Source organism: Rhinolophus sinicus, linkage group LG05 (assembly GCF_036562045.2).
Source record: "Rhinolophus sinicus isolate RSC01 linkage group LG05, ASM3656204v1, whole genome shotgun sequence".
In the NCBI taxonomy this organism is placed as follows: domain Eukaryota; kingdom Metazoa; phylum Chordata; class Mammalia; order Chiroptera; family Rhinolophidae; genus Rhinolophus; species Rhinolophus sinicus.
Window position 1 is genome coordinate 4,590,199 of NC_133755.1, and position 16,136 is coordinate 4,606,334.

Here is a 16,136-nt window from a genome sequence, read left to right on the forward strand (position 1 = left end):
CTTTCTGTCTATGAATTTGATGACTCTAAATACCTCAAATAAGTTAAATTATACAACATTTGTCCTTTTGTGACTGGCTTACTTCACTTAGCATAATGTTTTCTAGGTTCATCCACGTTTTAGCATGTGTCAGAATTTCCTTCCTTTTTAAGGCTAAACAATATTCTGTCATGTGTTTGTAACACCTTTTGTTTATCTGTTCATCCACTGATGGACACTTAGGTTATTTCCACCTTTTAGAGATTTTGCTGCTATAAACACTGGTGTACAAATACAAATTTCAGTCCTTGTTTTCAATTATTTTGGATATACGTCCAGAAATGGAATTGCTGGGTCATGTGGGAATTCCCTGTTTAATTTTCTGAGGAGCTGCCATGCTGTTTTCCTATTGATATGCCCCTAACACTTGTCTTTTATTGCTTATGTTTGTTGCAGATATCTTCCCCCAAAGCTTGGCTCTCTTTATCTTCATTGTACAGGGATTTTAATATCAAATTTACGAATATTTGTATGGCTTTTGCTTCTTCCATCTTGTTTAAGATGCTTTCCCACCATAATGTTAGAATATATTCTCTTCTATTCCCACATTTCCTTTGTAAGTCTTTAATCTACCTGACTTGATGTCTTTGTACGCTGTGGGGCAATAATCTAATGTAAGTATTTCCCCATATAGATGACAAAATGCCCCAAAGGGCAAACCCATACACCCCCCACTAACTGGTACTTCTACATCTGTCCTCAATCAACTTCCCATATGGGTCAATTTCTAGGATTTTTGGTCTTTTCAATTGATCCACTTTCTAGTCTGGCCTCAATGCTCTGACTTAATTATAGCAGCTTTTTAATAAGTTCAGTATTTAGAGAGCAAGTCCCACATCACATTCTTTTCCATTAAAATTGTCTTGTCTATTTTTGGTTCTTTACTCTTGCATGTGAACTTTAGGATTCTCTATTCAAGTTTCATGAATTCCATTGCATTTATAAATTAACATTAAGTACATACTGAAAACTTTCTGGTCTTGTACCTCCCCATCTATGTACCAAGGTCCCGACTCTCACTGCCTCATTTTATGAGTAGGAACCCCACATCACTCCCACAACTGTGCAGCCAGTCAGAGGAAGAGCCAAGTGTAGAAGCCAGAACCCCCTTACCTAATGCTTCTTCCACTAATTTCAAGGAGGACCCCACACCCCCAATGACAGACCTTTGTGTTCTGTTATCTTTCTACATACGTCCAGGCACTAAGTCAGTTCCTTAGCATTTCTGAGTGCCGGCAGGCCTTCTGGCTCAGGTTGTGTCTGTAGATCCTGCTCCCAACCTAACCTGCAGTGGGATGTAGCTGTGGGGGCTGAGTGCAGGCCCAGAGCCAGCCCTGAGGATCAAAACTGGCTCTGAGCCCTCGTGTATGGTCAGTGCCACAGGGGCAGAGGCCACCGCTGGGAGGAGAGCCAGCTGTACCTGATGGTGGAGGGCACAGCCCTGGAGATCAGAGGCTGTGCGTGTGAGAACCATCCTGATTCACATTCACCAAGACCCAGGAAACCAAAATACAGAAACCAGAGTGCCAATGGATTAGTTTATTGTTAAAACAAAATACGACTGCCAAGGGCACCAGCGCTTACTTCCTATGGTCAAACATTCGCTCCATGAAGGCAACTTGCACGGAAGCCAAATTATAGTCAGAAGTACGCTCGGCGACCTCAGAGGGAAAGCGGGTAAATTGCTTATGATTTGAATGCGTCCTGTCGTGATGGGTACTTCTTTCCCTAACAGGGCATTGGAGGTGGGTGGTTCCCAGCTGGGCACTCTCCCTGCAGGGGACGGACATCCGTGTCTGCTCCCTGAGTCCCTTCCCTCTGTTTCCAACACACCCAACCTTGGGCCTGGTCCTACTGTGGTCCGACTGTAGTCAATGCAAAGTCATAAGAGAACCAGGTTCGTTTCCTCCTCTCGACTGATTTACAGTGTAACTCATAACGTGGATTATTTCCAGTTTCTTGGGAACACGAGGAAGCTCCATTTGGCCAGCAAGGAAACTGAGGTGCAAAGAAATTAAAGGACTCACTTATCCAACTTTGCCCAGAGAGTGATCGCCTGAACTGCACTTCAAGCCAGGTTTTCATCCAGTTGAAAGGGGGAAATGTCTGAAAGTACAAAGCACTGAAGGTTAAGCGGCTAAATTTGGCACCTAACCACATCAACCTCTGAGGTTTAGAAACTTGAAAGTAGAGAGCCTGACTTCTACTCCTGCAGAATTTCCCACAGCGCCTGGCCCACAGCGTACTCACGCAGGCACTTCATACATGCAGACAGCTAAGCTCGCCCCTCTGCCCCACTGGTCCCAACACACACAGCACCAGAGGACACTAAGCCATACTGGTTCCCTTTTCCCATCAAGTCACCTTTGAATCCACACAAGCTGTACTTCAGGGAGCACGTGAGAGACCTGTCCTCTAGGTTCCCTGTCCTGCACACCCGGGACCTTTCTGGGCCCCGGGACACCACACACCATCCTTGGGGTGCTGATAACCATTGTTTCCGGCCCCACCCAGAGGCAGAGGTGGGTCTTACCTGCACATCCTGGACTAGCTCACCTTTCTCTGACCACGGCCATGGCCCTCATCGTAAGTGGGGTCTCTTTGCTAGCAAAGCATCTGTGACTTCCCCCATGTCACCAAAGCTCCCCCTCCCTGCCAGGACTTTGGAGCAGAAGGAAGGAAGGAATGAGATCAGAAGAACACTTCATCCGGCCACACATTTAACAGGTATGTACTGAGTAGCTGAGGATTGACATGTTACAATGACCTGAGCCTTGAAAGAAGTCAGGACACTAGGATTCTAGTCCCAGCCCTGCCACCAGCTCAGCAGGTAGCCTTAAGACTGCCTGTTTAACCTCTCTTTGCCTTGGTTTCCCCACCTGCAAAGTAAGAGCGCTCGAGCTGAACAATCTCTGAGCTGCCTTCCATCTCTGAAAGCCCATGATTTTTTGTACATGTGCATTTTTAAGTATTGTTCAAAGGTAGCAGAAAATAAACGATAAATTTAGTAAAACATATACAAAGAACTATTTTCCAATGAGATGCAAGTCCTCTTAACATCGTTATAACGATATTGCAAAGTGATTCTGGATCTATCATGGAAGTCATCGACATGGTTTATAAGAATGGAAGACTCCCTGAGCATAAAAGACCTGAGTGAAAAAGAGACAAGAAGTGACACTATCCTTTAAGCTTTCCAATATATTGTTTTCAGTCTTTTTGTGTCTTGGCTTTTATAATTGGAAAAACTATCTGCCTTTAGAATGCTCAAGTGAGCTGCCCATTTTCACACGTACACTACAAACAGAAAGAACACTTATCATATAAGGTACTAGAACCATGTTTATTTAAGCTTATTATGTTCAAGGCAATAAATTCAGAATGTGTAGGTGATACTGAATTCAATTTTTAACTCTGTTTTTGTGGAGGGTTCTTTCTTTTCTGACTTCTTCCGGCTTCCTTTTTTCCTATCTCAGGAGTCCTGAGCTGGGTCCATGGACATTAAGGGGCTTATAGATGCACTTCAGAGAGTCTTTACTCCCCCAAACTTATAAGGGATATGTACTGTTATATACTTGGTTTCATCTGATCTTCAAAGGGACCCTTCACCCAAAACATGGCCTCTGATTATGCTTCCTGTTCACGTGAGGAAAAATTTCCAAGCAAGATTTGAATGGGAACAAGCAGCTTGGTAGAAAGCCTTGATTCTGGCGTCAGAGAGACCTGGAGGAAATCAACTTGCCCCCTGAAGTCTACTGTGGGGCAAGTTGCCTCAGGACTGTGTCTCTCAGTTGCCTCCTCTCCGTAAAGTGGGTGTCATTGTGAGGGTGACATATTTCATATCAGTGAAGCCCAATGCACTGTGGGGAGACTTCATGCTCCTGAATGTCCAGGGAAACCATAGTCGCCCGCCCAGAGTCACTGCCAGGGAACCAGCAAGCCGTAGGACTAAGCATCTCAGGACTAAAGCACAAACACAAGTCAGCCAGATAAGCCTCTTTGAATTCAGTGTTTGTTGCCATCAGAAGTTCAATTTCTCCTCCAAACTGGTTTCCATGCCTTCCACTGAGACTCCCCACCTGCCCAATGTCACTTCTCCAGGTTCAGCACCTCCCCTCATGCAGATGTTACCAGAGGAGAAAGGGCTTCCACACCCAACCCAACGCTTGGCCTCTACTGTCTTCTCCTTCCATCTTTGCCAACAAAGCCACTTCCTTGTCCACGACACATTTACCAATCCCACCTCTACTTCCTCCTTGACTTTCATTTCTCATACCTTGCCTTGAGCCACATCCTCTGTGCTAGAAACAGCTCCCACTTCTGCTGGCCCAGTGCTCGCTGAGCGCTTCCTCCCTGGCTGTCCTCGTATCAGGAGCTGTGACACCCATGTTTCTAGGGGCTGTTTCTAAACCGTGCAGTGTATCCCAAGTGGGAAACTGGCGAACTGGTATGTTCCCCGGAAAATATGCGATGTACCGAAGACTGGGGGTCCTGTCCTGCTCCCCAGTGCAGACCTGCTAATTCCCATCTCTAAGCAAAAGCAAGAGAGAATTCCTCAGGCGAGTTCCCAGGACCTGGTACCTAACATGAGTGTCCCCTTTTCCTGGGATAAGTAATATAGGTTAGGGTTCAGACCTCAGCTCCATCACCAACCAGCCTGTGGTCTCCAGTCCTTAAACTCTACAAGCTCCAATCCAGTAGGCAGAGAAGACCCATTCATTCTAGATTCAAATACGGTACAAAGAGGGTATCAGATCGATTTTGCGGCCAGAGCAGCTGAGAGCCACAGGAGGGAGAGAAAGGCAGATCCTTTCTGGCTGAGGTAAGCGGGAAGAGAACATCGGAGTTGAGCCCCTCCAACTCCTCTGAGCCTAGAACAGCCTTACAAAACTGAGGTTTATACAATGAGATTGTTATATCATAGTAACAGTAACACCCACTCATGCAGTCCCTACTTGGTGGCAGGTGTGGAACACGCATTGTCCCTTATTCTTGCAACATGCGTGTTACTATCTCATTCTGCAGATGTGAAGTGTGAGTTTGAGGTAAAGGACCTCCCCTCACAGTCCACATACAGCCAGCTCTGTCTGGTGCCACCAGCAATGCCACACCCTCTCTTCCCATGTTGTCACTCGTAGCACTAAGGGAGGCGCTTATAAGGCCACAGGTGTTGTTCAGTATTGTAACAAGATGATGAACCAGGAGGCCTCAGCTTTTCCTCTCTCTTATAAGACAGTCCTTCTTTACAGGTACGGCTGAACCAAAAGCCTTGGAAAGAGCCAGAAGCAGACACGTAGCCAGGGAAAGGGGTATCCAGACCCCAGCCAGCTCCAGCCTGTCCCTGGAATCTGGAGTCCTCCCCATGGGAAAAAGGCCATGGCAAGGAGCCCACGTCTAACCAGGTACCGGCAGCATTACCGTGGTCTGGCTCACTTCCCCAGGTAGCTGACTCACCTCACGTCATTGCAGAGCTCTCAACCCCCATCAAATAGTGGTGCCTGAGTTTCTAGACTTACAGATCTGTTGGGTGTCCAGAAAAACAACCAAAGTGCAGTTCCTGTCATGATGGTTCCATTGTAAGGCATTTTGCAAAGTCAGAGCCCTATATTGCTGACACAAATTCTCCCCAAACTCCAAGGTGCACTGATTAGACCCTTGTCAGAGCCCGAGGGGACCAGTGCCTAAGAGCCTGACCCTTTTCCCCCAGGTGTTGTCAGTTGAGAAAATGGCTGACACTTCTCAGCATGGGGGTGCATCACACTGAGAAGAGCTGGGGGACCCCTGGACGAGGGTGCCGTGATGAAAGCCGGACAGTCACTGTCACCTGACGTGATGTCCCTGCTCTAACAGTTACTAGCTCTGTGGCCTCCAGGAGCTTTTTACCTTCCTTTGGACTTTTATCTCCTAACCTGTAAAAAAGAGTTAACAACAACCACCTTACAAAGGTTTCATAAGAACTAATGAGATGGTGTGGTAAAGCCTTTGACGCACAGTAGGTCCTCAGTACAGAATAGCTGACGTTCGCATCACTTTGTTGGCTACCCAAACTGGAGTGATCTGTTACTAGGCTCCTAATCAGAAAACCCAGGAATAGGATTGCCCACAGTAGCTGGCAAATCCTACAGCCACCAAGTTGTGATAGGGGCCCAATAGGGCAAACATGGCATCGAGCATCCCTACCCTGACAAACGCACACACCGAATTAGGATTAGGCTCTGAAGGCCCCTAACGTGTCATGAGGCCCCTGGTGCATTAGTAAAGTGTATTTCTTAAGGGAAGTTCCAATGCTTAGCTTCCCTCTATTTCCAGAATCAAGTGCCCCAAATAACCACCACCAAAGCCTTGAGTCTGGTAGCTGCGTCAGGTGCTAACCAATTGTTAAAAGGCAGTTGATTTTCTTGTGGTTTTTCATCCTCACCCCCTCCAAGCAGGTTTCATCAAATGATTGATAGTCTCCATGGCAACTGCTAAAGCCCAGCTCACCTGAAATCCCAGAGCTCCACCGCCCCCGCCCAGCTGGTAGGGCGGTCCTGAGGCTGAGTTACTCCCTCTTTCAGATCCCTGAACAAAGGTTGTTTTGAAATGGCTCACTCAGCCGCGAGGTGAGGACTTTGTTCCTGAAACCAGGTGCTGAGATGACAAATACTTCCCTTTGACCGTTGGGCTTTATCAAACGGAACCCCAGGTCTGGTGAGCATTAGAATAATCAGAAGAATTGAAACAAGGAAGCGCCTCGCCAGACCACCAACCTGCAAGCACTTTCTGGAGGAATGTGAGCCAAAGAAGTCACACTAGGCTCCATTGTTTACAACAGTTACACAGTAGCACCTGCTGAGAAAGCAGCCACTTGTCGTGAGGGCTTCAAAAATACTTGCCTAAAATCAGTGCAGCACAGCCTCACGCGGCCCTCTGCTAACCACTGGGACCTGCGGAAGCCCCTTTCCATATTCAAAAAGGTTGTTTCAAGTACATTTAAGCAGGACAAAGCAATGGGGCAAATCACAGGCTGTATCTGGCTGCTGAGTTCAGAGGGGGGGGATCAAGCTTTCCCAACCTGCATAGTTCCCTGCCAGACACATGACAATGACGAATTGAAATTAAAAGAGAAGGGACACAGTGCTCTTTTCATTTAACTTCAAGGGCAAGTTCTTTTGGTTTGCAGCATTTGCCAACCCCTCACCTAGGATTCTCCCCAGAGGTGTAGGAGACATTTCAAGCCTCTCAAAGGAGCCGGCAAAGCGGCTTTAGAAATAGGACTAACCTTTTGCAAGGTGAGAAGTCTGGCTTCATTATTCATCTTAGGGAGAAAAGGGAACTACAGGAAGCAAGACTAGAAATGTGTACTGTGAAGAGCACCAACAACAAACTGAATTAATAACTTGCAACACCAAAGAAGAGCACTTGTGAAAATATTACCTACCAGACACGGCGGGAGTTACTGGGATGCAACAATGAGTAAGTCTGGGTCTGCACCCCTGGGGAGCTCACATGGGAGACACAGACACTAAGCAAGCGATTACCTTACCTGGGACCAGCACTGTACTAGAGGCGGGAGCTGGACATAGGAGGTCCCACTCCTCCACTCTGGGATTCAAGGACAGGGGGACTTTGTAGGATGGAGAAGTGTGGAGATAGGATAAGGAAGGATGCTGTTGGACGTCTAGAAGAGGGAGATACGGCCACACCTTGAGGCACACCTCTTACTTTGTGCCTTTTTAGGATGCCTGCCCCCTGACACTGCAGAGCAGTGCAAAAGTTAATGAGAAGACGTGGAACACCATCCCGAGGAACTTTAAAAAAGATCCTAGATGCGTGGCATTTGAGAGCTATTTTGTATTAACCAGACTTTTGGTCTGAATCAACAGGATTTTATCTGTCACCATTTTTGTCACTGATTAAAATCAACTGATATTTCGTTAAAGATGCTCAAATACATTTCTGTGTTTTAATCAATTTGGGAGTGTTGACTAAACACCTTCCATGTGCCATATCCTGTTTAACATCTATAAATAAGTCCTAAAAAGTGCAACTAAGCAAGAGTGTATCAGTGGCCTCAATCTTCTGGTTTCCCCTTTCATTTCTATTCGTGTGATACTCAATAAGCAAGTGCAATTTTTTCTTCAAGAAAAGATTTAGTCAATCATACTTCTCTGGGTTTTTATTGTCTGTGCAAAGTGCCTCACAGTAGAAATAAGGGCGATGGCATTTGGCAAGAAGAGCTAATGTTATACGTGGAAACGGGGGTTCCACCGTGCCTAGAAAATGGACTTGCAAACTAAAGTCTAACTTTGACAAACGAGGTGTTGCCAACAGTGACAGATTGGAGAGAACAAACTGGTCAGTGGTGCCGATGAAAAGTAAGCACCGCATTGGCTAGCCCAGGCTGGACACCACAGGGCCTGCATCTCCCTCTGCACGCACGTCCATCATCAGCCCTCCTGCAAAGCTTCACGAAGAGATGAGCAGCCTTCCAAGGGGCTCTGTGACGTGCACTGACTGGGTTCCTTTCCCCCTCTCTCGTCTGAGTGGTATCTGGGCACTGTGTTTTCCTTTAAGGGGACAGAAGTGAAAGAATGCCAAGATTATTGGTGCATTAAATGATTGAGAAATGTTTGCCATTTAAAGCCATTTCACTTCCTGCCTGATACCACAAAGGAGCTTTTTAATAAAGCTAGCCTTTGCTTTTCTTAATGTCACCAGGCGTCTGGCTTGTTCTGCCCATTTTTCATTTTCAGAACTGGGTATGGTAATGAAAGACTTGGTTTCCATCGCTTAACACAACCTGGTTTCAAGACAGTCAGTTTAGAGGAAAGAAGGCAGCGGGCACCCAGAGAAACACGGAGAGGAGGGGTGGAGCATGCGAGGATGGCCCAGCGGGGGCAGAAGACAGCAGACCACAGAGGCCCAGGTCCTCGCCCTGCTCTGAAGGGACCTGGCTGCGTCCAGTTCCCATGGGAAGCTGAGCCCTCAGGCTGTGGAGGAATACTGAGCGGTTAGCACCTCCCAGAGCAAGGCCACCTCATCGGGTGTTTTTCCTTGCTTGCCAAGCCCTCCAGTGGGCATGTGACTTTTCCCAGCTATACACAAAAAGAGAAATACATGACTTGCCTAGACATTCCCTAGGATAGTTCACAAAGCAAGGAGATCCCATATGGAAAGGGTCTTGTGTCCGGGACACAGCAGACATTAGGACCAGCAGATCCCTGGCCAATCCACACAACTGCTACTGAAACCCAAGCGTTCCATACGACCCACAGACTGTCTCGCTGAAAATAACTACATACGCCCTAAAGTTGTACAGTGCTGTATGCCAAGGATAGCTCAATAAAACCGAAAGAAGACACCGTAACTACAACCAGGGCAGCTTCAGCGCTCGCTAGGTACCGAGCACTCCTTGTTACGTACACACGTTCTCACTTAATCTTCTCCGCGTCTCCAAAGGTAGATGTTGCTGTCTCTCTTTACCGACGAGGCCACAGACATGAAGAAGCTGGAGCATTTGGTCTGGGTGAGCTGCTTATGAAGCCACACCCAAGGGGTGTGAACGCAGGTCCCACTGCTCCAGGGCTTTGTGGCCTACCTCCCAAGTCCCTGCGTTTGAGAAAGACCCCTCTGGAGCAGTGTGGCCACATGTGTGCAGGAACCACTGCTGTGCAGGCTGTGCTGTGATGAGATGACCAGAACGGGGCCTGTCCTGCAGAACCACCTTCTCAGTCCTGCAGCCGCTGCCCACATGGGCGGGGCAATGAGCCGTCAGCAACTCCCAGAGCAATAGCCCCCCACCATGGCTACTGACCACCGCAGTGTGGCTGGTCTGAACTGAGATGCGGAAAGCGTACAATACAAACCAGATTTCCAAGTCTTGGCATGAAAAATATCTCGCTCCTAATTTTTCTATAACCTGGGAAACATCGTTTCCTTGATAAACTGGGACAGAGCAGGGCTCACGAGGTCTCTTCTTGCCCTGCCATCATCATCCTGCCTCAAACATGACAGCTGGGGCTATTACATGTTGAAATGATATTTTTAATATGTTGGATTAACTGAAATGTAGGGTTGTTTTTGGTTTTGTTTCACGTGTTTCTTTGTACTTTAAAAAATGTGGCTATTTAACAGTTTCGAATCACATATGTGGCTCACATTACACTTCGACTGAAAAGCACTGCTCTGGAGGCACATATCTGACGAGGACAAGTGACAGAGTTGTCCCTGTGATACAGGCAGGCAAAGGAAGTGAAGGGAACACAAAAGGAGGCCACGAGAAAGCAAGGGAAATGCTACACTTAGGCCTGAAGAACTCAAACAGGAAGGTGAAGTCCAGTTGACGGGACAGACAATCCACCACACTCACTGGCCTCCACTCTAGAGCCTCAGGAACCACCTGATGAAGGTTAGGGATGGACTAACAGCAGGACAGATGTCGGCAGCAGCAGTATGAGCTAAAGACAGACTCTGCTTTGCTTTCACCTTGAGCTGGGCTTCATGTGTAGCGAGAATATTCCAGACCCTGAAACTCCCTTGTCCAGGCCAGGACTTCAAATCCCACCTGCCTTATTTTTAGAAACCAATCCCCTTACCACACGCTTCCTTGCAGACTGTGATATACACTGTTTGTTGCCTATTGAATACTCATTCCTCCCTGTTTCTTGCTAGAAGAATCCACTTCCCAGCAGCCTTGGGCCCAGCCCCAGGGGATGGGCTACGATTGGTCTAAGCCAATCTTGACAATTCTGTTCCTCACTCCCCAGCCTCCCTATTAGAAAGACGTGCAGAAAGGGGCGTCACCCAGTTCTGGCCATGAAACCAGAGCCGGAGGTTGCTTTGGGGCCAGAGTCTGGAAAATGTTGTTTTCTTGATAAAATGGGACAGAGCAGGGCTCACTAGGTCTCTCCTTGCCCTGCCACCTTCGTCCTGCCTCAGAAAGGACAGCTGGGGCTATCACAGCCATATTACAACTATTGGGGAACTCCAGAAAATTTGCAGAAGGTTGGAGCTAATGTCACTGAGCCTCTCCATAAGTGTCAGCTACCACTTGCCTCCAGTTTCCTTCTACAAGGAAAGATAAACCCTTTATTACCCCCACCAGTGCAGTCAGATGGTCAGACATGCTGTCACATGCCTTCCCTTCTGATAAATGAACCAAACATACAAAGGGAGAGTAGTCTGTCCAAAAACTTAGCCTCCTCCAAAGGAACCCACCCATTGCTTATCCATTCTTTGCCTAACAGTGTATTTTAGCCGCAGTTCCCAGGGAGCTCTGGGTACTCTCCCCTTTCGCGTGTCATTGTGTCCATTTGAGGTGGGAAAATCAACGGTTTAAACCAGGCGTTATAGTTGGAGCTCTGCACAGAGCATGCTTATTTCCATATAAACTTCACAGTTACAGTGAAGGTTTCTCTTCACCAAAGTATATGTATAAATTTTCATCCCCCCATTTATAAGAACTTACAGAGGATAACTTATTGCTGCAAAAGAAATAAAAGATACAGTCGTTCTCTGTCCTCAGAAACTTAAAGTCAAATATTTGTTGAGAAAAACATGTATTACATACTTGATGTTGCTAAGACAGTAGAGCTTAAATGCTTTTACCACACACACACACGAAAAGTCATAGTGATGTGAGGTGATGGGTGTGTCGACTGACCTTATTGTGCTAACCATCCAGCGATACATACGCGTATCAAATCATCACACTGTATACCTTAAACTTAGCCAACGTTGCACCTCAGCTCAATAAAGCTGGGGACAGGGGACCACAGCCTTCCTTTTCCTCCCCTGTGGCAAACACCTTTTGCTGCCTACCTAGGGGCAAGTCCCCTTCTTCCCCCCACTATATGAGTCCAGCTGTTTGTCGGCTTTGAGTGGACAAGCCCCTCCCTGGTACTCAGGAGCAAGTCCCCATGGTCCAAGCCAGTCGGCAATTCCCTTCCCCTTGACAGCGTGTAGGAACAGACCACACTTAATTCTGGCCAACAAGCTGAGGGAGGGAGTCAGCGGGGAAAATTCTGAGAAAGCCTTCCCTCCTCCCTGAAACGCAAGGCTGCAGAAACCATAGGTCTGTATCTGGAGCCTCTGCACAAGAGTCGTTTATTTTTCGTGAGTGTCCAGGGCAGCACCCAGCGGCGGGGACAAGGTGGCAGGTGCAGGGAGTCCTGCTCCATGAAGCCACACAGACGTACAGACCGCGCTGACAGCAGCTGCGCCGTCTTCAGCCAGGCTCCAGCATCACCCGGGGGGCCACCTCCGTTAGCCAAAGGGGGTAAGCCTGGCCTGCTTTCCTTGACAGCATCTCCCAGAAGCGCATTGAACAGCTGCATTGCCGTTGGACGATAGCAGTAAAAGTGCACAAGTCACTCTGCTGAGGTCGAGAATTCTTTGGCACCATCTAAACCCAGTTCCTGTGTGGGGGTGCTTAAAGTATCATGCATGGAGGTTCTCAGAGCCAGGCCTGCACACAGCACTCATATTCCTCTGGTTAGGCTTAGGCACGTGGCCATACCTGACTGCATGGGAGGGGGAGAGATGGCATCTGTGTGTCCCAAACAAAAATGAACACCTTCTCCGGTGCAAAATGAAAGTATAGAGCATCAGTCTCGTAATTACTGAGAATTCCAAAGCAGTGACAGCACAGCATCAAATCAAGCGTGGGACTCTGCCAAGCACGGGCCCTGAGCAGCTGCACAGGTTGCACCCTGGGAATCTGGCCCTGGATGGAGTAGGGGCCCATTACATCGTCGGTGACATCATCTCTCTGTTTCCTGGCCCCTGGCGGTACCTACGGCCCACGCCACATGTTTTCCCGTTAGCATCCTATGCCATTCTGTCTTTCCTAGTAGCTCCTTGAAACAAGGAATCACATCACATACCTGAGAGCACTCTGAACGGCTTAAGGTATCACTTAATCAAACTGATTCCAAACATTCAGAGTAACGATTTCGCAAAGAAAACAAAAGCACACAGATTTGAAGGTCTGATGTGGCTTTGAAAAAAAGCAGCTAAAATCACTTTGGCAAATCAGGTTAAATTTGTGGCCTGCTCTCCTTGACAACATCTCCTAAAATGACAACTTAATGACTGTATGAATAGTTGCATTTTTATTGGATGAGAGCAGTAAACGTGCACAAAATAACTCTCTGCTGAAATCGAGAATTCTTTGGCACCCCTGAACCAAGCTCATTTGAGTGTTTTAAAACAATTTGCACTTGGCCCTGTGTTCTGTTGTTCTTGCCGGCATCACCCCCATGGCGCACGCGTGTGTGTTCTGCGATGGCACGTACGCCCGTAGCCAGGAAGGCCCCGTCACGGCCTCAGTAGTTGCCAATAGAGCTGTGCCCATGGTACACTCCCTTCCAGCCAGCTCACCGAACAGCCACGGCAGTGGTTTCCAGAAAGGAGTGTGGTCAGGTACAAAGTGACAGCTCTGAGCATTGAGAGTCCAGGAGGAGGCACCCAGCAGCAAATGGGGGGCGTGGACCACACCAGGCCCTGCCCTTCCTCTTCACCCGCTCCTTATGTTGCAGTGATGATGGTGATGATGATGATGGTAGCCTCCTCTCAGGTGTATCATTCCCTCATTAAGGGGGGTGAGGTGTATTTGCAACTATTTATTGACTTCTCCACTCAGCAAGGTGTGCCAGTCATGGCAGGCCATGGCCCAGCCACGGGGCTGGGAGGAGAGTGGACGCTGAGGTTTCTAAGGGTTGACCAGCAGCCCTCCTCCACTTCTGCTGAGAAGAGAGGAGAGCAGCAACTGTACCCACACGGAGGGGCTGAGTGCCCTTCCCACGACCCCGTTTCCTTTCTCAGCACAAAGAGACACCCACTTGCCCCACCTGGCATAGATCCAGCAGGTTGGAAAACACTGTTCTTACATAAACTAATCCGGACCTTTAAGAAAAGGGTGGTAGAAATCCCCTTGGCCCCATTTATCAGATGCGAACACACACCCATGCCTACACACACAGCTATGCACCCACACCCACGCACGCACGCGCACACACTCCAACCAGAGGGCACGCGCTGTATGTCAGGCACAACACTAAGCTCTTTCCGTCAGTCACCTCACTTACAATCCTGTGGGTTGTCTTGTCATCTCCACTTTACAGAGGAGGAAACCAAGGCTCTTAGAAAAGGGGAGCCCAGCCCAAGGTCCATCCGTGTAAGTCGCGAAGCTGGGAAGCCAGCTCAGAAGTGTCTGAATCCAGAGCCCATGTTGTCATCTGCTACTGTCCACTACCCCAGGACACTGGACAGATGGTGGCTCTCCCGGCTGGAGACTCCTCCTCACGCAAGCCCATCTCCGCCTCTCTGTCTCCTTGGCAAAGTCGGAAGCATCAGAGATGCAGGAGGGGCACAAGTGCAGGACCTGGCTCAGGAAGTCCCCACGAAGGACACCTGGAATGACATCCTGCATTTTCAGAGCTTCTGTTATCTTCTGATGCTGCAACCATTTTAAAGTATATTATGTCATACATGCTCATTATGGAAAATTAGGGTGAAACAGACTATGAAAAAGAAAATTACCTGTAATTGTCTCATTGCCCAGGTATAGCTACTGTCCGTATGGTGGAGCATTCTCTCTCGTCTTTTTTTTTCACACATACACACACACACATGCACAGAAAAATACATGCTATGTATATTTATGCATACAAGTATATATGTACATACATACATATATGTTTTCACATGATTGGGCTCACATTATACGTACAAATTTATATGCAATAGCTTAAACCTAACAGTACATCTTTCTGTATCATTAACTACTCTTAATGTGACATTAATGGCTTTAAAATGTTTACTGTATGTATGTAAATAACCAGACTCTATTTAGTTACTCCTCCATTTTGGACAGTAAGATGGTGAATTTCCAATTCTACACACATATTGGTGAGATGAACTTTAAAATGAAATCCTGGAAGACAGATCTTTATGAACATACCTGAATAGTTCCTGAGAATAAATTCCTGGGAGTTAAAATGCTGAGTAAAAGGCTATGAACATTTTGAAGACTCTTGATCAATGCTGCCAAATTGCTCTCTAGGAAGGCATTACCAAGTCATGCTATCTTTGCCGGCTGCTGAATGAGATGGGTTTGGATTTTATATGTGTAACAGGGAATCTTCAGCTGGCGAAGCAGGGCCTAGCCTGCTTCCCGCTCCCCTGCCCACGTGCATCCATGGACATGCAGGGAGCTGTACTTAGCAAGGGGGTGTTTAGTGCAGGAGGGGCCAGGAGGAGAACAGAGGGGCCACATGGTACCTTCTCCAACTGGCCTGGGGGTGTTGCCCCCAAGGGAAGGGGAGCAACAGAACTACTCACTGGACACATGGGGAGACATTGGGCAGCAGAGCTGCCTCAGGCCCAGGGACCCTAGGAAGAGACCATCCATTCATCTATCTCTGCAGGCAAACTGGTACCCACTGGCCTCCAGGGTTGGAAATTTGGGGAGCCCCTGGAGGTAGCACCCTGCCATGGACAGTGGCCTTCTCTAGGCAGACAATGACATCAGTAAGATGCCCTCCTATTCACCCATGGTGGCAGCCCTGGGAGGAAGACACCAGTGACCCCACCAGGGCCCATCCAGGGAATGCCAGAAATAATCAGGGTCACTCTGGGAGGAGCCTCATATTGGCAGTCAGGTGACAGATCTTGAGCCACGAGTTGACTGAGTTAGATACCTATAGTTTTTCAGCATTTAATTGGGTTTTCAAGGCTGGAATCAATGACCTCTGCATCCTCATACTGAGGCTGAATTGCCCACGTTTGGATCTCAGATCATGGCTTCCTTAACTGCACTAACCATGCTGGGGAACGGAGGGCAGGGGAGGGGCTCCACTACCAGAGGGCAAACTGTGACTGCTAGGTCATGGGACTTGATCCCAAACAAAGTTTCTATCACAGTCACCTGTGTCTAAAATCGAGTGCTGGCTGGAAGCATCACCATTTAGCGGTTACAAGGACTATGGGCTCGTCAGAGTAAATTACAGCCAGAGGAAGGACAAGTTTAGCACAATTAAGACTAGTGCTTGGGCCAGCCCGGTGGCTCAGGCGGTTAGCACAGGTTAGAGCTCTGTGCTCCTAACGCCGAAGGC

General features: G+C 48.0%; 1 long non-coding RNA gene across 1 annotated transcript; it reads left to right on the forward strand.

Moving 5' to 3' along the window:
• Nucleotides 1-2,405: 2,405 nt before the first annotated feature.
• On the forward strand, nt 2,406-10,154 carry LOC141571806 (uncharacterized). Its single transcript, XR_012496863.1, has 3 exons — nt 2,406-2,766; nt 5,289-5,441; nt 7,342-10,154. It is a non-coding gene; the product is annotated as an uncharacterized LOC141571806 (long non-coding RNA).
• Nucleotides 10,155-16,136: the final 5,982 nt, after the last annotated feature.